General features: G+C 34.2%; 1 long non-coding RNA gene across 2 annotated transcripts in view; it reads left to right on the top strand.

Annotated features, from left to right (window-relative positions):
* LOC105464902 (uncharacterized) overlaps nt 1-23278 on the top strand; it is a 484270-nt gene that overhangs the window by 387683 nt on the left and 73309 nt on the right. The window lies entirely within an intron of this gene.

Below are 23278 nucleotides of genomic sequence, written 5' to 3'. Positions count from 1 at the left end.
CTGAGAATAATAGTAAGTCTCTCTCAAGTTCTCAAATCTCTCCAAGTTCTCAGGTACGAGGCTTAGCGTGCCCTATTTCAGAAATTTAGTTTTCACATTAGGAGGCCAAATTTATGAGCTAAGACCCTTCCTCAAAATTATGCTAAAATGTGAGTGTTGTATAATGCTGCATTGGTCTTTTCTTAAATTGAGATATACATAGAAGTAATCATGTTTATAGTATCTGAGTCTTGCAATGTTTTTCTCAGTTTTTCATGCTGTAGAATCCTCTGCATCTCAGATTAGCTTTCAGCAGTAAGATAGAGGCCTCAATCCTGTGTCTCTTCCTATGCAGGTTAATCCTAAACTAAAGATAAAGTCTTACAGACTTTAATGAATCTTACTGCAAGTCTAAATCATGTACAGAACCTTGGTTTTAGAGAGTATTAGGAATTTAGCTTATAGTTTTATTTTTCTAGCTTCTGCTAACAATAAAAACTTGCTAAAAGTCAATAGGAATAAGTATTAGGCAAATTAGTCTCATCCATAGAATCTGTCTAAAACAACAAAAAAGAAAGCACTTTGGTTCTGTGTCTGGTTTTTGTTTTGTTTTTTTTGTTTTTGGTTTTTTTTCAGCAATGCATTTCAGCAGGGTAAAATACTTGAATAAAAGACATCAATGTTTTAGTCTGTCTTTAAAGCTGGATGTGGCTAATGACTGAGATGTTGCCAATTCCTGGCCAATGGAATTTGTGAGAAAATGTTGGATATACTTTCAGAACAATTCATTAAAAGGAATTGACCTAGACAGAAGGGCCACCTTGTCCTTTTCTAAGTTTCCTCCTTTTACTGGTCCAAGTGTAAGTGGGATGACTGAGGCTCTAGACACCATCATGGGCCAGCAGGCGATCTTGCTCATGTATATATGGCAGAGCAAAAACAACTGAGCCTAATCCTCACTGACACCACGGACTCCTCCTGCCAAGCCGTGAACTTCTTACTACTGGACTTCCTTATTTGAAAGAAATAGTTTCATTTTGTTTAGTCTATTTTAATTTGGTAATTTTTCTCTTTATGAGTTCCTATTCACTCCTTACTAGTACAATCATCTCATCCGGTCTTTTAAAACATTTTTGAAGTGATGGACATAGGTAAAAATATCTATTTTCACCACTCCGAATTAGAGGGCAATCGTGTGATTTTGAGTGAATTTTGTCAACTTTTTGAAAGGCTATCTTTCTTTAGCTTGTGTCAGCTAGTCTTAGATAACTTAATTGGCTGAAACTACCCTCAACAGATTTCCCTGTATTTCTGATTAGTTACCAGTGCTGATGTAAAGTTTTCCCTTCAAAATGTTGATTATTTCAGTGAACTTCAAGTAGAATTGCTGCCTTACACTGAATTTTCCAATGTGCTCATTCATATATGTATTCATGTGTATGTACAAGGACATATGTTCATGTGTGTATACATATATACACAAATGCATACTTATGATGTTTGTAATTTCATAAACATTTTTTGAGCACCTATTATATGCTAGATATAGGAAATTTAAAATGTCTTCAGAGATCATAAATAGGTTTTATTTGTATCAATGTGGCTAAAATGCAGAGTGAAGAGAAGCTTTTGAAAATACAACGACTGGGAAACTTATGCTAAATAGAGAAATTCAAATTAGGTCTAATAGAATTTGATTCTAGAATGATGACTACTCTTCTAAAATAAAATGAAAACAACAGACTGTTCTCTTTAAACTCAGAGCAATGAGAAAATCCTTTACATAATACAAAGTTCTTGTTCCAATTCTTTGAGTAATCCCTCTGAGTCACGTAAGTCAAAACAAACTAAATATTGGAATAGAATTAATTCAAATAAATTAAAAATTGGAATTTGAAATTCATGGCTTCACTTTTTAATTTTTGTTACTTTCCTTTAACAATAGGCAGTGAATTTTTATTCATACCACGAACAACATTACTTCCTAATATGAGTGAAATATAACACAAAACACAAATAATCTGACCTTAATTCTGTTACTGGTTAGCCTCAAGGAATGTTATGATAATGTATTGTGTTGTGTCTGTATAAATCAATGAAGTCTGAAGAATAAAAAAAGCAGATATTTGAAAACTATCTTTAACTGCATACTTTATGCTGATTTTAAGCAACAGCATGCTATCTCATATGTGCATATGCTGATTTATTACATAATGGAAAGGATACTGTATTTGGAATCAAACTCCTGGGTGAGAATTTTTGCTTTACCACTAATAATAAAACCTGTATTTCCTATCTGTAAATGGGAAAAATAATGCCTTCCCTACCCTACTTTCACAGTTGTTGGGTAGATGTAACTTAGGGCCATGGAAGAGCCCTGACTCTAAATCAGAACATCCATGTTCCATTCCTGACTCTATCATTGATGCCCTTCATAGCCTTAAATACGACACTTTTCCAATCTTTTCCTTATTTGGCTTACTTCTAAATGAAAGGCTAAGTCACTTGTGTCTTATTGATATTCAGTACTTTCTAGTTAATTTGATTTTAAAATAATTTCAAACTTATAGAAATAATGCAAATAGCAAAAATAATTCTCTTATATACTTTATGCAGATTCACCATTTTTGAACATTTTGTCACAATTGTTTTATTATTCCTTGCGTATATCTATATACATTATGATATGTATATGATTTACATAAAATATATATGTAAATTATATGCATTTTATGTACTATTTGAGAATATTACATATATCATTTCCATTTATACTTCATTGTATATTTCCTAAGGTATAAAACTTATTCTAACTACACTAAAATATTCAGGTTTTTAATATTTTAACTGTAAGCAACACATGTGAATTATACTGTGAAATCTAAAACACTACTAAAATTATAAATTGTTTTTCTTAAGAAACTAGCCCAAAAATATTTTATAAAAGAGCTAGCTATTTTTCAAATAAAAGTTTGAACCTATATTTTTATAGATTTGGAAACATTGTACCTGGAATATACCTAGAAGAAAATGTAACGATTTCCAAAATGTAATGATTTCCAATTCTAATTTGTACAGGTAATAGAATTATGTGTTCAATTTCTGGCAGTCTAAAAAAATTTATACTACTCATAGGGAACATATTTCATGTATCACCTCATTTGAGTCAGGTTTAATTAATCAAATATAATAGTACTTTAATCACATAGGTAGACTATTAAAATAAACAATGGTCCTGAGAATGCATTTTTTTTTCTGTTCTAAAGGTTTCATGTTTTATGTGTAGTCACTTTAGTGCATCAAATGTGTAGGGTATATTTAATACAGCATTCTTTTCAATAGAATATTGTCAATTGCAAAGCATGTTTAAATTAGCTAGTGGAGAGATTTGTGCATGCCACTCCTTCCCACACATCAACCAGAAAACATGTAACCATGTTTGAGATGACAGGAGAATGCTTATTTGAATTTAAATCATGTTTAAGGCAGAGCTACATTAAGCAATGGCTCCATAACTAATGAATTTCTTTGGAGAATTTGCTAAATATTAGACCATCATACTCCAATTTGTTAAAAACATATCTAACAAATGCATTTGAAAGAAAACAATAACTGAATTAGCTCTTAGGACAGACCTACTCCAACAGAGAAAGAAAATACACCTACTACCTTTTCACTGCTTCCAGGATGCCAAATTTTGATATCAACTATTGTTTTCTTTCTGTTACCATAGTGAATGATAAAATGGATTGCTAAACTCCCTTGGAGAAAGGTTTCTTTCTTTTTAAAACAAACATTTTTTTTTTTTCTGAAGAACAATGCTATATGCACAGTGTAGTACTTTGAAGTCTTTAGGATTTTGATCATTATAATTTCCTGAAGCATACATACAAAGCTCTTTATCAAATATTTTTTCAAAGCTCTCTAGTAATTATATACTAGCTGGTTTTATATTTTATTTAAAAATGCATTTCACAAGTTTTATTCTAAACTATACAACCATGTCAGTTTTTGTTCATCCATCAAGCTCCATCCCAATGTCCACAGAGTGACCTGTTTTGAAAAATAATGCTTGAACATTTCAGCAATGACAAAATTTTATCTGTGCCTCTAGTATGGTTCCAAGTGCTTTCTATATGATGGTATGTTAATTTGTGTGCAATCTTCATCTCTTCTTTCACAAATAAAGGATTCTTGTCTTATTAATATTTGAATTATCCACAAGTTTTTAAAAAGTCTGAATTACATAAATACTAAAAAGTAACCTCTCTGAAATTTCAAAATATAAAAATCTTTTCATACATTTTTAACTTATAAATATATTGTTTTTTCTTCCACATTTTTCTGTCTCCTAAACAAAATTGTAGAAGTTTAAATAACATATTGAGACACTCTAATACAACTTTCCATTTCTGAGATTTTCCCCATTACAGTTTATGGTAAAATCATAAAGGATATACAAAATGGGAATTTAACAAATGAAAATCGTTATTTTCAATCTTACCAACTCAGATACCAATATATTTTTAACAGTATATTAATTAATACATGCTCTATCTCATTAAATTATACTTTTTATTTATGTAAACAGGGCCCAACATAATTTACTTCTCAACTGCATAAATAAAGCAAAACTGTTAGCATAATAAAATAAAGCACAGTGTATCTGGCATTACAAATGACAATGACCCGCTGAGTGATTTGATGCTATGTGAAACTCTGGAGTCATGGAAATATTCAAGCTCATACAAGTTCTGAAAGACCTTACAGTTGACTGGTGCTCAGATGTTTGATAAAATGCAGTCGAAATAGTACAAGTTATTTATAAGCAAGAATACATATATTAGAAACAAAGGGTTTATTTATTTATTTATTTATTTATTTATTTGAGACAGAGCCCCACTCTGTCACCCAGGCTGGAGTGCTATGGCATGATCTCGGCTCACTGCAACTTCCACATCCCAGGTTTAAGCAATTATCCTGCCTCAGCCTCCTGAGTAGCTGGGGTTACAGGTGCCCGCCACCACGCCCAACTAATTTTTGTATTTTTAGTAGAGGCAGGGTTTCTTTCTTTTTTATTTATTTATTTATTTATTTATTTATTTATTTATTGAGACGGAGTCTTGCTCTGTCACCCAGGCTGGAGTGCAGTGGCGCGATCTCGGCTCCCTGCAAGCTCGAGGCGGGGTTTCACCATGTTGGTCAGGCTGGTCTTGAACTCTTGACCTCAGGGTGATCCGCCCGCTTCAGCCTCCCAAAGTGCTGGGATTACAGGCGTGAGCCACTGAGTCCGGCCTAAAGTGTTTTTGTTTGTTTGTTTATTTGTTTTGTTTTCTTTTGTTTTTAAGGGAGCCAGGTTTGTTTTCTGAAACACATATTCTGTATGCCTTCTATATTCTTTAAAAATATTCTTTACCCAGAAATTTTCTGGTTCAGCCTGAGTTTCTCAAGAATTGGAGAACATTTTTGAGTTTATAACGTTACCATTCCTGGTCAGAAAAAGAGAAACATGTTTACTGTAATAACAGTCAAGATCATATATAACAACTTTCCTATAAGGTTTTCCAAGTTCCTTAATATGACATTGCCTGAAAAAAGTATAATGCTAACTAGGTGTGTGTTCTGTTTAACATTTAGAATGCTGTGCACTCCAAATAGATATTAATCCACAGCAACTGTGGGGAAAATTGAACAATATGTTACCTTAATAGAAATTTGTCTCAAAGAAAAAAAAAATCTTATTTCAATTTATTAAATACCTCAACCGACCATTGTTTGGTAAACAGAATTGTGTATGAATAATCATCCATCAAATACGAAAGCGTAGTGTTGCCAGAGAAAATGTACCTCATTTTAACCTATCTGTAAGTTCTCCTTCCTGAGAAATGAGAATTTCATTATAATTATAAGAAAATATGGATTTCACTACCAGAATTTCACTATAAGGTTGAATGACGAGCGAGTATTAATTATGTGTGTGCGTGTAACGAAAGAAAGAGTGAAAGATTGAGAAATGAATGAAGAGTGTCTTTTCTAATAAAACAGGAACATAAGCAATGTTAATATGTTGGGCAATATGTGGGGCAGGAAGAGAGTGGAAGACTGTCGTGATAGGGCACGATGACATTAGTGACACTATTAGCTGTTGTAAGCTTATGCACGGTCCTGATAATGGAGATGCAAATTGTGCCAGTCCAGAAAAAGGCCAAGATAGATACATAACTTTTTACCGCAATGTGGAGAATTTGTCAGCTTCTGCACATCCGTGAAAAGATTTTCTGTGTCATCAACTATATTTTGTCATAATCTTGTGCATGTCAAGCAGAGAGATGAAAAGTTCAAGGGAGCTCTCATCTCTACCATCAAGTTCACCTCTTCCTTAATTTCACTGGCAAGCATTTTAACTACAAAATCTTGTCCCTATAAGTTATTTATAATTACATATGTAATTTAGAAAAATCCGTAGATGGCAGTTTAATGCCTCTGAATAGATTACCAAATGCATAACTTAATATTCTTTCAGAATGTTTATGTAATAAAACTTTAATTTTTATTTTAAAACAAACATGTATTTATGGCCTGATAGAGTTCCCTATTTTCTATATAATAAAGAAGATACTAACAGAGGTTTTGGTGTTAGATAACATGTAGACAACATAACCTGAAAATGCCCATGGCAGAAACTTAGAGGAACTCCAATAGTCTCCCTTCCTCCATAGAACTAGAACTCTAATTTTAGAATGCTGGCGGCTTAAATGTTGCAATTCTCAGGAAGCTTCCAGGAAGTGTAGCCATATACCTAACATCTGACATACAGAGCGAGAACGAATAATATATGCAACTTTGAGGATGTATCTTTGAAAAGAAGGAAATGCCTTCTTTCTTCTCTATCTCCAATCTGCTCCGGAAAAATGAATGTGTTAACTTAAGTCCAATTTGGAAATTGTGTTAGCAATGGAGGGTCTTGACTGCAAATTGCGCAGGTTCTTGGCATTTTGAACAAAGAATTGGACAAAATGCACAGCAAAGCAATGAAAGAATGAAGCAATGAAAGCAAAGATTTATTGAAAATCAAAGTACACTCCACAGGGTGCAAGCTGGCAGAGCAGCTGCTCAAGGACCCTGGTGACAGAGTTTTGTGGGGTTTTTATACCCGCTAGAGGTTTCCCATTGGTTCACTCTAGTGAGCTGTGACTAGTCTGATTGGTTGAAGAGAAGGCCCATGACCAATCTGATTGGTTGCAGGAGGGGACCAGTCAGAGGTACTTTAATTTTACACCTGCCACGGAAACTGCCAGGCAGCAAAAGGAGGGATTACAACTTCCAGCAGCAACGGCCATGCAGAAAAAGGAAGGGTTGAAAAGGGAGTGGCCTCTGATACCGAGTCAGCCAGAATCAGCGTTAGGTTCCCTGCCTCCAGACCTTATTCTCCTGCCTCACTTGAGACCATAGCATAGAAATTATGTAGAAGAAAGCTGAAAAAATCTTACATCCTAGATAGATATGTAACCCTTAGCTACCTTCATCAGGACCTAACTTTTCTCTTACATGAGAAAGAAACTTGTGGTTAAGCAAATTTTATTTTTATTTACTTTTTTATTTACTTTTTTAATGCTTTATTTTTAAGTAATTGAAGATTCACACATAGATGGAAAAATTAATGTACAGAAATTCCATAAACTCTGCAGCCATTTTTCTTCAGTTCTGACACCTTGCATAACCATAGTATAAAATCACAACCAGGAAACTGGAATTTTGAGTCTTTGTTACAAACTTATTTAATGAATTAGTATTTATTTAGAATGTGCAATATTTGGATCTCTGTTTTAAACTTAAGGCAAATATATACCCTAACTGTTCCACTTTATGATACAATTTACTTAGAAATACTGGATTTAGTATTTTTAAGTCCTTTAAAATTTATAAATGCTCTCACATAAAAGACTACCAGAGATTAAAAGCAAAGAGGAGACAAATAATTCTGGCAACAACTAGAGTGCTTAGCTCTCAAACTGAAGCAAACCGGACAGATCTGGGGTGGAGGTGGAAAGGTTCCAGTCTTATCAATGATGAAAGTGAGTTTTAGAGCAATGTGGGAGCTGAAGATGTAGCCTATGGTCCTTGAAAACTGGAGAGCAGCTCTACCAAAGTGAAAGAGTGGATTAAAACAAAATTAAGTAATGCAGGATGGATGGCCAGGACAGAAAAGAAATGCCCCCAAGCAAATTCACCATCAACTGCCCGGCCTAGCCACAGTCTGGGGTTCACATTTGTATTATTTGGATTCATCAGTGTGCCTTGGAGCATAAAAAATTAACATAAAAAGATTGGTCCAGGTTAGTGATACTCCTCAGGCTTCTGGAATAGTTACATATAGGCTCTTTGAAAATGAACATATCTTCAAGTCAGCATCCACAGTTCTCAAGCAAGACCTCCCAGTCCAAGAGTACAACGTAACCACGATCAAGTGTAGACAGACACAAACAAACTAACAAAGCAAGATTATGTTCTGTATGTAATTTCCAAGGGCTGCTGTAACAAATTACCATTAAAGTTGTGGTTAAAAACAACAGAAATTTATTCTCTTACAGCTGTGGAGACCAGAGTCTGAAGGTGTAGCCAGGACTGTACTCCCTCCAGAGGCTCCAGGGAGATTATGTTCCTTGCATTTTTCAGCTTTGAAAACTGTCAGTGTTCCTTGGCTTTTGGCTGCAACACTCCAATCTCTGCTTCCCTCATCTGCTTCTCTTTTAGTCTGTCTTCTGTGTGTGTTTTGTAAGGACACTAGTCATTGAGTTTAGGGCCTACACAGATAATCTAGAATGATCCCCTCATCCCAAGATTTTTAATTTAATTACCTCTGCACAGACCCTTTCTCCAATAAAATAATATTTGCAGGCTCTGGAGATTAGAATGGTGCATACAAAAAGAGTTATGTCCACATTCTAATCTCCACTGTCTAAAGAATTTCAGATAATAGAGTCAGCAAGGAGTCATTATATGTTTATTTAAAATAATTGCCTTCTCAGGGGTTGCAATCCTAGTCTCTGATAAAACAGACTTTAAACCAACAAAGATCAAAAGAGACAAAGAAGACCATTACATAATGGTAAAGGGATGAATTCAACAAGAGCTAACTATCCTAAATATATATGCACCAATACAGGAGAACCCAGATTCATAAAGCAAGTCCTTAGAGACTTACAAAGAGACTTAGACTCCCACACAATAATAATGGGAGACTTTAACACCACACTGTCAACATTAGACAGATCAACAAGACAGAAAGCTACCAAGGAATTGAACTCAGCTCTGCACCAAGCGGACCTAATAGACATCTACAGAACTCTCCACCCCAAATCAACAGAATATACATTCTTCTCAGCACCACATCGCACTTTCTCCAAAGTTGACCACATAGTTGGAAGTAAAGCACTCCTCAGCAAATGTAAAAGAACAGAAATTATAACAAACTGTCTCTCAGACCACAGTGCAATCAAACTAGAACTCAGGACTAAGAAACTCAATCACAACCGCTCACCTACATGAATACTGAACAACCTGCTCCTGAATGACTACTAGGTACATAACGAAATGAAGGCAGAAATAAAGATGTTCTTTGAAACCAATGAGAACAAAGATACAACATACCAGAATCTCTGGGACACATTTAAAGCAGTGTGTAGAGGGAAATTTATAGCTCTAAATGCCCACAAGAGAAAACAGAAAAGATCTAAAATTGACACTCTAACATCACAATTAAAATAACTAGAGAAGCAAGAGCAAACACATTCAAAAGCTAGTAGAAGGCAAGAAATAACTAAGATCAGAGCAGAACTGAAGGAGATAGAGACACAAAATCCCCTTCAAAAAAATCAATGAATACAGGAGCTGTTTTTTTGAAACGATCAACAAAACTGATAGACCGTTAGCAAGACTAATAAAGAAGAAAAGAGAGAAGAAACAAATAGATGCAATAAAAAATGATAAAGGGGATGTCACCACCAACCCCACAGAAATACAAACTACCATCAGAGAATACTATAAACATCTCTACATAAATAAACTAGAAAACCTAGAAGAAATGGATCAATTCTTGGACATATACACTCTCCCAAGACTAAACCAGGAAGAAGTTGAATACCTGATTAGACCAAGAGCAGGCTCTGAAATTGAGGCAATAATTAATAGGCTACCAACAAAAAAAAGTCCAGGACCAGACGGATTCACAGCCAAATTCTACCAGAGGTACAAGGAGGAGCTGGTACCATTCCTTCTGAAACTATTCCTATCAATAGAAAAAGAAAGAATCCTCCCTAACTCGTTTTGTGAGGCCAACATCATCCTGATACCAAAGTCTGGCAGAGACACAACAAAAAAAGAGAATGTTGGACCAATATCCCTGATGAACATTGATGCAAAAATTCTCAATAAAATATTGGCAAACCGAATCCAGCAGCACATCAAAAAGCTTATCCACCATGATCAAGTGAGCTTCATCCCTGGGATGCAAGGCTGGTTCAACATACGTAAATCAATAAACGTAATCCAGCATATAAACAGAACCAAAGACAAAAGCCAGATGATTATCTCAATAGATGCAGAAAAGGCCTTTGACAAAATTCGACAGCCCTTCATGCTAAAACTCTCAATAAATTCGGTATTGATGGAACGTATCTCAAAATAATGAGAGCTATTTATGACAAATGGCATTTAATTAAACTAAAGAGCTTCCACACAGTAAAAGAAACTACTGTCAGAGTGAACAGGCAAGCTACAGAATGGGAGAAAATTTTTGCAATCTACTCATCTGACAAAGGGCTAATATCCAGAACCTACAAAGAACTCGATCAAATTTACAAGAAAAAAGCAACCCCATCAAAAAGTGGGCAAAGGAAATGAACAGACACTTCTCAAAAGAAGATATTTATACAGCCAACAGACACATGAAAAAATGCTCATCATCACTAGCCATCAGAGAAATGCAAATCAAAACCCCAATGAGATACCATCTCACACCAGTTAGAATGGCAATCATTAAAAAGTCAGGAAACAACAGGTGCTGGAGAGGATGTGGAGAAATAGGAACACTTTTACACTGTTGGTGGGATTGTAAACCAGTTCAACCAATGTGGAAGACAATGTGACGATTCCTCAAGGATCTAGAACTAGAAATACTGTTTGACCCAGCTATCCCATTACTGGGTATATACCCTAAGGATTATAAATCCTGCTGCTATAATGACACATGCACACGTATGTTTATTGCGGCACTATTCACAATAGCAAAGACTTGGAATCAACCCAAATGTTCATCAATGACAGACTGGATTAAGCACATATACACCATGGAATACTATGCAGTCATAAAAAAGGATGAGTTCATGTCCTTTGTATGGACCTGGATGCAGCTGGAAACCATCATTCTCAGCAAACTGTGGCAAGAACAGAAAACAAAACACCACAAGTTCTCACTCATAGGTGGGAATTGAACAATGAGATCACTTGGACCCAGGAAGGGGAACATCACACACTGGGGCCTGTCATGGGGTGGAGGGGAGGGGAAGGGATAGCATTAGGAGATATACCTAATGTAAATGACGAGTTAATGGGTGCAGCCCACCAACATGGCACATGTATACATATGTAACAAACCTGCACGTTGTACACATGTACCCTAGAACATAAAGTATAATAAAAAAAATAAAATAAATAAAATAATTCCCTTCTTTATTAACAGAGGCAATAATACGATACTGTAGAAAAATGCTGGCCAGTTTTGCAAAAGCCCAGAACAGAACTTCAAAATATAAATAATGTAGGTATTAGCATTAAATGAATAAATAGATGAATTTCACAGCAAATTAGGGCATTGCTGAGATTATTAGTTACCTGAATTTTATATATATATATATATGTACATATACACATATATGTGTATATATATATAAATACACAGATTGAAATGTTAAGAGATATAAAGGACTTAAGTTTTATATGTATATTTAATAGAAGTTTCAGAAAGAGATAACTGACTTACTGACAGGTAACACATGCAAATATAAACTAAATAAAAATATAATTCAGTATAAATTTTGAAGAATTATTGAAGTATATAAATCCTTACATTCAGGAATTATAATGAGTATTAAGTAGAATGAATAAATATTAATTCACACTTAAGTAATATACAATGAAACTGCAGCACACCAAACACAAAAAGAAGATACTAAGTGCAACCAGAGACCAATTTTATCTATAAATGAAGAACAATAAGTTGAAAGCAGACTTCTCAATAGAAATTACAAAAAAGAAAATCCAATAGAAAAATGCTATACGTGCTGAGGACTGACGTTTTGCAGCATTTATTCTTAACCTCCTTCCTTTACTGGGACTCAAATTATAAGATATCTCAGATTCTCTTGAAAAGTTACAATTGTATTTTAGATTTCACTAGTTTAAATGGACACATGGCAGTCTTGTATTTAGAATCTCACTCAATGAAGTAAAAGGTGTCAGAATGAGAAGCACCCCCTCCTTGTTCCAACAGCACAGCTTGAGTCAACAATTCCAGTGGCAGTTTCCTGATCCTTGCATGCAGCTAAGGTACCATAATCCTGGAAGCAAAAGTTGAGAAAGCAATCTCCTGCTTCCAGCAAGGGTAATATTTTCTTGATACATTAGTTCTGAAGTGCTATTCTAGGAATCGTTTTGAAGGCCCAGCCTGGAGCTTGCTCCTCTAGGCTAATACTTTTATAAATGCATATTTCCCTATATCAAATATTTTGCTTAAAATTGCTGGAGGGTTTTGTTATCTGAAATCAAGTCTTTATTGATAAAGTCTTTGGTACCACCAGTGATTGTAGGCAATGGGAAAGCGATTGGTTCTCTGATATGGTTGGTTTAAAAGCGAGAAATATCTTTTTTTCCCCACTATATAATTGGCAGATTAATAGTTCATGGTGTTCAGTGTTAAGAGCTTTACCAAAATTTTCTCTGTGAATGTATAACTCTGGAAAATTAAATGGTAGCTTGAGAGACTATGAAACAGGCTATTTGTAATAATACTGAATAACAAAGAATAAATCAATTGAACCAGAGCTTTAAACTCTTGGCTTAAGACACAATCAGAAAATCAGGAAATGTCTATGATCCGTCTAAATTAATTATTTTCTTGTATTAGCTGGAGGGCTAATATAGTCAAAGATAAGACAAAATCTTACCTTTTGAGATGCTAAATTGCAAAACAGGTTATATCCACAGACTCACTAGGTTGCTTATGTGAAAGCTAATTGTGAAAAAATAATATCCCCAAAGGCAGAATTTTTTATTTGAATAATTTTATAAGTGCATGCATTCTAAATGCTCAAACCTCAAAAAGACTGTTAGCGATCTGCTTTATTGGAGAGCTGAAATGACCTCACAGGTCAGCTTGGAATAGAATACCAATTATCTTCTTGCTTTATTACTACTATCTAGTTTTTTCCAGAACCATATTTAGTAACAGAATCCAGGATGCCACAGAGGCCAGTTACAATGGCAAACCAAGGAAAAGAAAATTTCCATGCCAAAATGTCTACACGGTGATTGTATTTTTATTTAAAATACTTTTTGTGCCTGCTCCCATGGAAAATTAGCACATCCGTACTCCCACTGATGTAAGGCTTGGCCATGGGACTTGATTTGGCAAACGGAATGTGAACAAACTTGATGTCTGCAGCTTCCAAGAAGAAGCTCAAGAGCCGGTGTGTGGTCCACCACGATGTTTCTCTTTCCCTGCCACAAAACCAACAATTTCCAGAAAGGTCCTACTCCTTTAGCTGGGCCCTGAGATAAAGACAACATAGAGCAAAACAAACTGCAGCCGTCTCAGAAATGAGACATAACATGGGAAAATATATATATATATATGTATAAATGTGTATATATGTATGTGTATGTATATACATATCAAACATATATATTTTATAGCCACAGAACAATTTAGCTTAAGTTTAAGCTAACTAGAATGTATATTTATATCAGCAAAAGTTGATCACAGGAAGACTATAATTTTAAATCAGATTGCGTTAATTGATATAGTTAATCTTATCAGAAATTCCGACTCCATCTCCTAACTCAACATATGGGAGTCCACCTAATTATTTCTTCACTGAACTCATTGGTGATTTATGCTGAATAAGGTTATGATAGAAATTCCATCATATACATATATATATGTCTTTATAAAGTCTTTATATATATATATATAAAGACTCAGAGACATATAGATATTAAAGCAGATTTTTCTTGTACCATCTGCTAGCTCAGTTCATAACCACGACTCACAAGGTAAACCAGAAGACCTCTTTTTGGAAGATAGCACAAGCATCCTTGAAAAAAAATTGTAGTGACTGCAGATGAAAGTGAGAAATGCTGTAACTGAAATAACTTCTCTTATTTCTTTATGAATGCCAATATCTGAGGATGGCAGGGTCCTTGCAGCTATAATAAACTGCTGGAGGAAGCATAGGCATGATTACAGTATTAAGTAACATAGCTGGAGCCACTGAGATCTTTGATAGTGGCTCACTACTTATGGAATTCTTAAACTAAAATCAATAGGAAGGTTATTAACCTACCTCACCTATTTAACTAACAAACATATGTTGATGAACAGAGAACTGCCTTGATTCACCATGATATTTATTAATAGGATGACCATATTGTTTATTATCCAGATTAAAATATATTTGAAATTCAAAACTGGAATATCAGGCATGAAACAAAACAAGCATTTTAATTCTATGATCCTGTGAAATGTCTAGGCGAGATTACAGGCCCTCTACAGTCTTACATGGCTGTAACTCTACAGTCTTATATGGTTATATCAAAAGCCAGTTAGGTATTGATGTTTATTGTCCTTTTTTGTCCATAAAATACAGATTTTGGTCAAATTTTATAGTTAACCCTGCATAATAGAACATAGTAATTAAAAACATTAACCATAAATAGAAAACGCCATATCTCCATTTAAAATGTTTCTGTATATAAAAAACAACTAACTTTAGGGTTGAAAACATCTAAAGTACCTAACCATTTTTAATTGCAAGGATCACACTGGTTATTTGTCCACTTATATTTGAAAATCTTAATTCACGAAGGAAGATAACATAAATGAGTTCCAAAATTATCTCAGGAGGTATCATATGTGAAATAATATCCTACAATAAAATTATTTTTTAATTATTTACATTTTAAAAAACTAAACATGTTCTCCTCACAGGAAAGGGGTCAAATATAATAGCTGATGTATTATTCTTGAAACATGAAGAATTAGATCTTAGACCTTAAGAATTTTATACATCTGTGTGTTACTGAACACAAACTCAGAAGTACAAACTTTTTAAGTTCTACTTTTGAATGTTCTATGGTGTGCTTCAAATGTGTATACAGCTATTTCAGAGAGGTGTTGGAGATGAATTACCAAAAAATATACAGTGAATTACAAATAGTCCCCTGGAGTCTCCCTTGTTTTGCTCTTCTTTTATTTTGATCTCCAATAACCATTTATTATGGAAAATAAGCTTGTTCCCAATGAGCTTTTCTAAGTCTTTTGAACACTTTATTTCATAACTCCCACCCCCTTTCTGTCACATTTACAAGTTCTGGCCTTGACATGTTCATTTTCCAGGATATAGCACTGACAGATAACATCATCATTATGATCAGGGCTAGCTTTGCAGAAAGTAGCATGACTGAAACACTAGAAGACGCTCCAATCCCCCACTTCATTTTTCTTCATGCTTAAAGTTCAACATGTCATTTCATTTAATAATTGCCTTTTCTCTCCAGATTATCTTTTGAAATGCAAATTTTTTAAAAAAATGAATATGCAAAAACCATGTTGTAAATAAATTTATCTGTCATTTTCTTTAGGTGAATAGAAAGAGAGAACTATTTATTGTTAAGAGAAAAATTTAAAGAGACAAGAACCTAAAGTAGAGGCTGGAACTTCAAAGATAATTATATTATTCCTTAGCACCAGATGGGCTGATTGTTAGTTTTGATTGAGAACACACTCATCATAGCCATTCCAATTCTTCTAAAAACTACCGTTTGATGACTGCTAATAATGAAAGTAATTTTTTTTTGGTTTCTCACATATATTCTCCTTCAGTATTTTATTAATAAACAATAATACAATTATTACAATAATTGTATTATTCCTTAGAGCCAAATGGATTATTAGTTTTGATTGAGAACACACTCATTATAGACATCCCAATTCTACCCTTTGATGACTGTTAATAATGAAAGTAAATGTTTTTGCTTTCTCACATATATTCTCCTTCCATGTAGTATTGCTAATAATCAGTGGCTAAATGATAAAAGACACCCTAAAAAATCTGCATCCCTCATGAAAGACAGAAACAAGCATTCAAATACTATGACACTGTGACGTGTGTACACATGGTCTTGGCACTACTGCAGTCTTTTTTTTAATTCTTTTTTAAATTTATTTTTTATTATACTTTAAGTTCTAGGGTACATGTGCACAACTGCAGTCTTAAATGGCTAACTGGGTATTGATGTTAAGTGCTCCACATGCTGTAGAAAATAACCTGGCAGTGAGTGCTTTTGAAGGTCAAAGATTTGGGAGAGAGGACAGATACTTACTTTCTGGAGAATCTTTAAATGGAATAGCAGTAGGAGTTCCAAAGCAGAATGGTAAAAACACATATCACCCCCACCTTCTTTTTGAAGTTTACTCAAAACAAGGTGAATCAAAATCAGAAATTCAGCACAAACTCTACCCATAATTGTCAGAAGAGAGCTGTTGACTCCAATCAAACTGTATCAAGATAGAAAATGGATGCAATAGATGTAAATGACTTATCACAGAGAAGAATGTTCTTATTCAGGGCAATGAGTCATGGTAGAGAAAACTATCTTCAAGAAGCAAATGTATTGATTAGTTCTATAGACACTCAAAAGACTCAAGAATTCACATAACTGGTCAACATAAGAGTGAGAAGAAGGAAGAGGGCTGAAAATAGGGAACTTTTCAAAAGTATTTATAAAAAGAAGTGAGACCCCAAGACTCTACATTAACCCATCTTTTCTTAGTGCCCAGGGAAAGTTTATCCTCTGTGGTGTCCTTTTTAACTCAAGTTATGTCATCCCCTGGTCAAAGCACTCCAATTTTTTCCCTTCACATGTTTCGTGTTGTATTTCTTTTTCAGAAAAAAAATAACTAAAATGTTATACTTTCTCTAAGGGTTTTTGATATACTTAATTTTAAATAGGAGTAATTAAATTTAAAATTAATTTTTCCCACTTGAGTGGGAAGATTGCAGACTACTGACCAGTAGCTTTAATGACTGTCTGCGTTCAAATCAACACTCAATAGTTATGTGTCATTGACATGTAAATTACTTAACCTCTTTGTTCCTCAGTTTCCTCATCTATAAAATGCTGATGAAAATAGCACAATTGACCTTTGAACAGTGCAGGGGCTATGGACCCCTTTTGCAGTCAAAAATCTGTGTGTTCCTTGTGATTCACCCAAAACTTAACTACAAATGGCTTACTGTTGACTAAGACCTTACTGATAACATAAACAGTCAATTGACACGAATTTTGCCTGTTTTATGAATTGCACACTGTATTCTTAAAAAAAGTATGCTAGAGAAAATAAAATGTTATAAAGAAAATTATTAAAGGAGAGAAAATATATTTACTATTTGTTAAGTGGAGGTGGATCATCATAAAGACCTTTATCCTCATAATCTTCACATTGAGTAGCTGAGGAGGAAGGGGAGGAGGGGCTGGTTTTGCTGTCTCAGGGGTGGCAGAGATAGAAGAAAAACTGTGTATAAGTGGACCCACACAGTTCAAAACCATATTGTTCAAAGGACAACTATATGTTGACTAAATGTCATGAAATTGTTTTGAAGATTAAATATGTAAAAATTTAGAAAATTAGCCTGGAATACAGTGTGCTATATTGGAGTTTCCTAGTCCATTATCTAAGTTCTGTTATGACCACCTCCTAGAATCTACTGACAGCGAGAATTAGAAACATATAAAGATGTTTTAAATAATTATGAGAATAAATTGACACAAAGTTAGAGGCTGCTAGTTACTCACCTACTATGGATTATCTGCATCTTGTTACTGATATATTCTAATTTAATCTGGTGCAACAAAATAACTGAATGAAAGATTATATTTCCCAGTCTTTACTTGCCATGAGATACAAGCAGAAGCCATCAGGTGAGAGTATCTAGGAAACCTATTGAAAGTGAGAGATTTGCCCTTTTAGTTTCTCCTCCTCCTTCATTGTTCCTTCCTGGAATACAGCTGTATTGTCTGGAGCTACAGTTGTCTTCTTGTACCATAAGATGACCACAAGCATATAAAACATCCTAAGGAAGGCAGAAAAGAAAGATTTTAAAAGACAGGGTTCCTTAATGTCAGTAAAACAGCCATACCAATTCTGGAATTCTTTCATGCACAATTTCTGTGAGACAAAATTAAGATTCAGTAATTTTAAGGCCTCTTTGAGATTTGCATTATGTGCTGCTGAAGCCAATTCTAACTTATATGGATGCCTGTAGTAATTCCATTTGACCCATAGTAAGAATATCATACTTTTTTTAGTCAATTAAAAATACAAAATTAAGCCTTTAAAATAATATAGATTCAGAATTAACCACAGATCCTGCAATGAGAAACATTTTTCAGTTAGTTTCTTCTTTCCGTAAGAAGTTTCTCCCTATTTGTTTTATGATTATGTCTCCTCTGTGTCATGAAACAGAGTGCCTTTTGTTTATTTCTTGTGAAGCAGATACAAAATTTGAGTGTTCATTTTACTACCGGTTTTTCCAGCATTACGAACCCCAAGCTTTTGAACAAAATTTTTGTTAGCCTTTTCTGTCTCAGGACACTGTGCAGTAATGAACAGCGGACCATTACGATGCTCATAATGTTCACAGTCAATAAAAGGACCATTTTATGTGCATTTGTTGGCAATGCATACATATGCGAGTTTAAGGACTAGGGGAGAGAAGCAAAAGTAGCTTTTTTGTTGTTGTTTAACTTAATTTCAAAGACTTCTTTTCCAAGTCTCATTGAAGTCTTGGGTGTTTAAAAACATTACAAAGACCCTCCTGGCTTCCAGTGACTTGATTTTATCACCCTTGTACCACATAGAGAACCACAATATAGTTCCTCAAATACTTGACATTTTTAACATAGATTTACATAGGTTAGAGACTTTTTTTACTCTGCCTGCTTGCATAGTCCACTGCTGTTCTAGGCACCATGACATGACAGAGACACAGGGATGATAAGGAGTGGTTGGAGGGGCCATTACAAAGAGGAACAGAATAAAGCAAATTGCTACTGTCAATTTACTATCTATACCTATAATATGTACCTTTACTAAGTATACCTCTAATCATCACTTTATGAGACATTAGCAACTTTTATATTTCCAAACCAGCCGTCAGCACCAAGGGATCTGAACTTAACTGAACTTGTTTGGGTTCCTTCATCATGTCTACAAGAATAACAAAACCACAGAGCCCCGACACATCCATCAGGATAAAGGAGAATGGCGCTGAATGTGATTATCACCAGGTATCTCTGTTAAAGAAAGAGGGAAATCCAGAATTACTTGCTTCTTAAATCCAGAAAATACTCCCCATTTTTAGATATCTATTTATCTTTTTCTCTGAAAAACCATTTTCCCCAATTGAAATAATAAAGAAGAAAGAAAGCAGGCCCCAGCATCTTTAAATGTAAGTTATCTCAAGCCACTTTTATTTTTCAGTCTGTCCCAGCTTCATTTTGGCAGTTTTATTCTTTGGAGAATGGAAAAAAAGAAATCAGGTCACCATCAAGCTTTTATTCTTTGGATTAGAAAAGGCAATGAAGGCTGCCTGTACCAGTAGCAAGGACATTCCAAGGGCACAGCTGTCCCAGATGCATGTAAGGAAATTCCTAGGCTTTAGATTGTGATATTCACGATGTAAAATTTCACAGTACTCCAAATTGCTATTTTATAATAATAACATTAAATTATAGTTATTGTCTTAGTGCATTTGGGCTGCTGTAACAAAGTACTATAGACTGGGTGGCTTATAAATAACAGAAATTTATTTCTTACAGCTGGGGAGACTGGGAAGTCCAAGATCAGAGTGCCAGCAGATTCTGTGTCTGGTGAGCACCTGATTTCTGATAGAGAACTATCTTATGACTCTAACCTTACTTGGCAGAAGGAGTAAGGGGTTTCTCTGGGGCCTCTTTTATAAATACACAAATTCTATTCATGTGGGCAGAGTCCTCATGCCCTAATCACCTCCCAGAGGCCCCATATCCTAATACTATCATCTTAACAGTGAGAGTATCAACATATGAATTTGAGGAGGAAATAAACTTTAAAGTCATAGCTATTATATATTTATTATTAAGTTATCGAACATTTCTATATGTTCACTTAGATGTAAACCCTTTGAAGAGAATGATAAAAATGTACTCCATGATCCTGACCCAGTGGCTCCGTGGTTATACATGGTAAATAAGTACCATACTATCTCTTTCCCTAAGAGGGCTATTGGAATGCTCAAAGCATGCAGAGTGGGTAAAATGGTTGGTTTGTGAATCATAAATCTTTTGAACTCCTGTGCCTAGATTGCCATATTAAGCAATTTTTTCAAAAAAAGATTTCCATTTCCATTTGAATTTTAGATGAACAATTTTTTTAAATCTAAGTATGCCCCATGCAATACTTGGAACATACTAAATAAAGTACTTGTTATGTAAAATTTAAATTTACCTAGATGGGGATCCTGCATTTTATCTGGCAAGCCTACCCCCACCTCATAATGATACACTTAAAACATTCTTTTATATATTGAATAAGGTAGATTCAGTCACTGAAGAGTAGACATATATCTTGTTTCATGTGACAGAGTTTAAACAAGTATGTTTTAAATAGTGTGATATAAAATATATTGTGAAGTCCAATTGCCGTTCCATCTAGTTTACATGATTTTTTTCTTTCTCTTTAGCTGTCCACATTAAGTCCGTAACACAGCAGCTTATGGAATCTCAGAAACTCATGCAGAAGTGGGTTTTTTGTGTCTTATCACAGAAGGATACTCCTTTGCTTTGGAGATGGACTTCCAATCATGTTCTAAAACTATATTATGACACCTTTAATTGAAGCATGCCATGACGTTCTGCGATTATTTTGCCTACACTCAAGACTTAAAGTCAAATTCAACATTCCTGAAGCAGCACAACAAATATTTTCTTTATATTGTCATCTTTTTTGTTAGTCAATATGGAAAATATACACATTCTTCATTCATTCACAATATAGTGGTTAACATTATAAACCCTATAATTAGGCAGCCTTTGTTTCTTATTCTAGCTTCATTGTGCCACAATCCTTATATTCTCATGTTCCATTATATCATAAAACTTTATGATGTTTAGGGTTTTAAGAATTAAAAAAAAAAAACAGTATCAGCAGAGAAAATTATCCAGGTAGATAAAAACTAACTTCTTTAAATTCCTAAACATTTAATGATTAAATACTTAAATAATTGGGATAAATTATTTAAATATGTTGTATGTTTCCACAACTTATAATAAGAAGTAGAACATATCATATGCTTTTTGAAACTCTAGAACATTTGTTGGAATGCCAATTGTTCTCAAGCACAGATGAAGTAAACTCGAGAGAAACATTGCTCAGAAGAATGTTTTTGCAGGGGCAGAAATCTTCTGTGTCTGTATTGTCCAATACGTGGGCACAAACCACATGTGGCTACTAAGCACTTGAAATGCAGCTAGTAAAACTGACCTCCTACATTTTAGATTTAATTCTAATTAATTTAAATTTAAATATTTGCATGATGCTTGTGGCTACTTTTTTGGACAGTGCAGATCTAGAGAGTTGAGTTGTGAGGGTTTTAAGATCTTCTGACTAATTTCTTTAGGTTGTTTTTTTTTTTTCCTAATTCTGTCTCTTCAAGAAAGTTCCATATAGTTAAATGGTAGTACTTGTCTTTAGTGAATTTCCTAACTGCTTTCTATTTTTTGTTTCTAATCAGCTCAGAATATTCATAAAAATACACTTTTTAGAAATGTACTCATATTAAGAACAGTCAATTTGAGTGAAAAACACGATTATTTCTTAAGAGGAAGGAGTATGTGCTATTATATAAAGGTGCCTCAGTTAAAAAGACATTAAAAATAAAGGTCTATGTTAGCTGTGAAAAGGTTTTTTTTGTTGGTCCCCAGCAAGTAACATAAAGTTGACTTATTGGCTAAAAGCTCTCTAAATAAAGGAATATGCTGTATGTATAAGAATCCTTCAGATTTTATTATACTTTTACATTTAATTGTAGTTGATATTAAAAACCCAGAAAGTTAGATAGTTGTTTGTTACCATTGCTATTAAATATATTGGAGAGGATCCAAGAAAATAAGGAAGATCTGAGATAGACCAGTTCTTGTCATCAGGAATCTAATTAAGGGATGTTAATCCCGTGGTCTTGAGAAACTAGGCTAAGAGAAAGATTGTAATTGTATGTGATTATGTAAAGTACCAGTAAACTGTAAAAAGGTATAGTTAACCAATAGTACTAAATAACAGTCACAATTTGGAAAAATGTTATTTTTAGCCATTAGACAAAAATGCACAGTCTGGTATTTACTAATCCTGATGACTGAGTGACATAACTGAGCCATTTGAAAATTACAGTTGATTTGGTTATATTCATTTGGAAATAAGACATTTACCAAAATAGAGATAATGAGAATATTTTACCCTAAGAAGAAATTATAAAAAAGAAAATGAAAACCTAAAAACCCAGGATGCAAAGGATTAACTTTTTTTCAAAACCTCTAACTCACACCTTCTCCAAACAGCAGTTACTATGTCAAAGAAAACGCATAAAACAGGCAGCAAAACAACAACATATCAATCAAAGGTATTGATACAGACAGAGCACACACAACAAAAAAGAAAAGAACTTGAAAGTCGTGGTTTCCAGACATTGAACATTAGACAGTGTAGGACTGTAATTCTTGAGAGAAGGAAATCCATAGCACAGGGATAGAAGTATATGGCTGAACCTGGCAATCTTTCTGAGTTGAATGGACCAAACTGGGTATCTAGGGAGATCAATGTGTATAGAGTTTGCAAGACAGAATAGCAGAGTCTGGAAATCTACCAGGAGTCTCCTTCTGATCTTCAACTGAGTACTGGTGAGCACATGCATATGATAAAAATACCTGA

Source organism: Macaca nemestrina, chromosome 13 (assembly GCF_043159975.1).
Source record: "Macaca nemestrina isolate mMacNem1 chromosome 13, mMacNem.hap1, whole genome shotgun sequence".
Classification (NCBI taxonomy): domain Eukaryota; kingdom Metazoa; phylum Chordata; class Mammalia; order Primates; family Cercopithecidae; genus Macaca; species Macaca nemestrina.
This window is presented reverse-complemented; position numbering and strand designations above follow the sequence as displayed.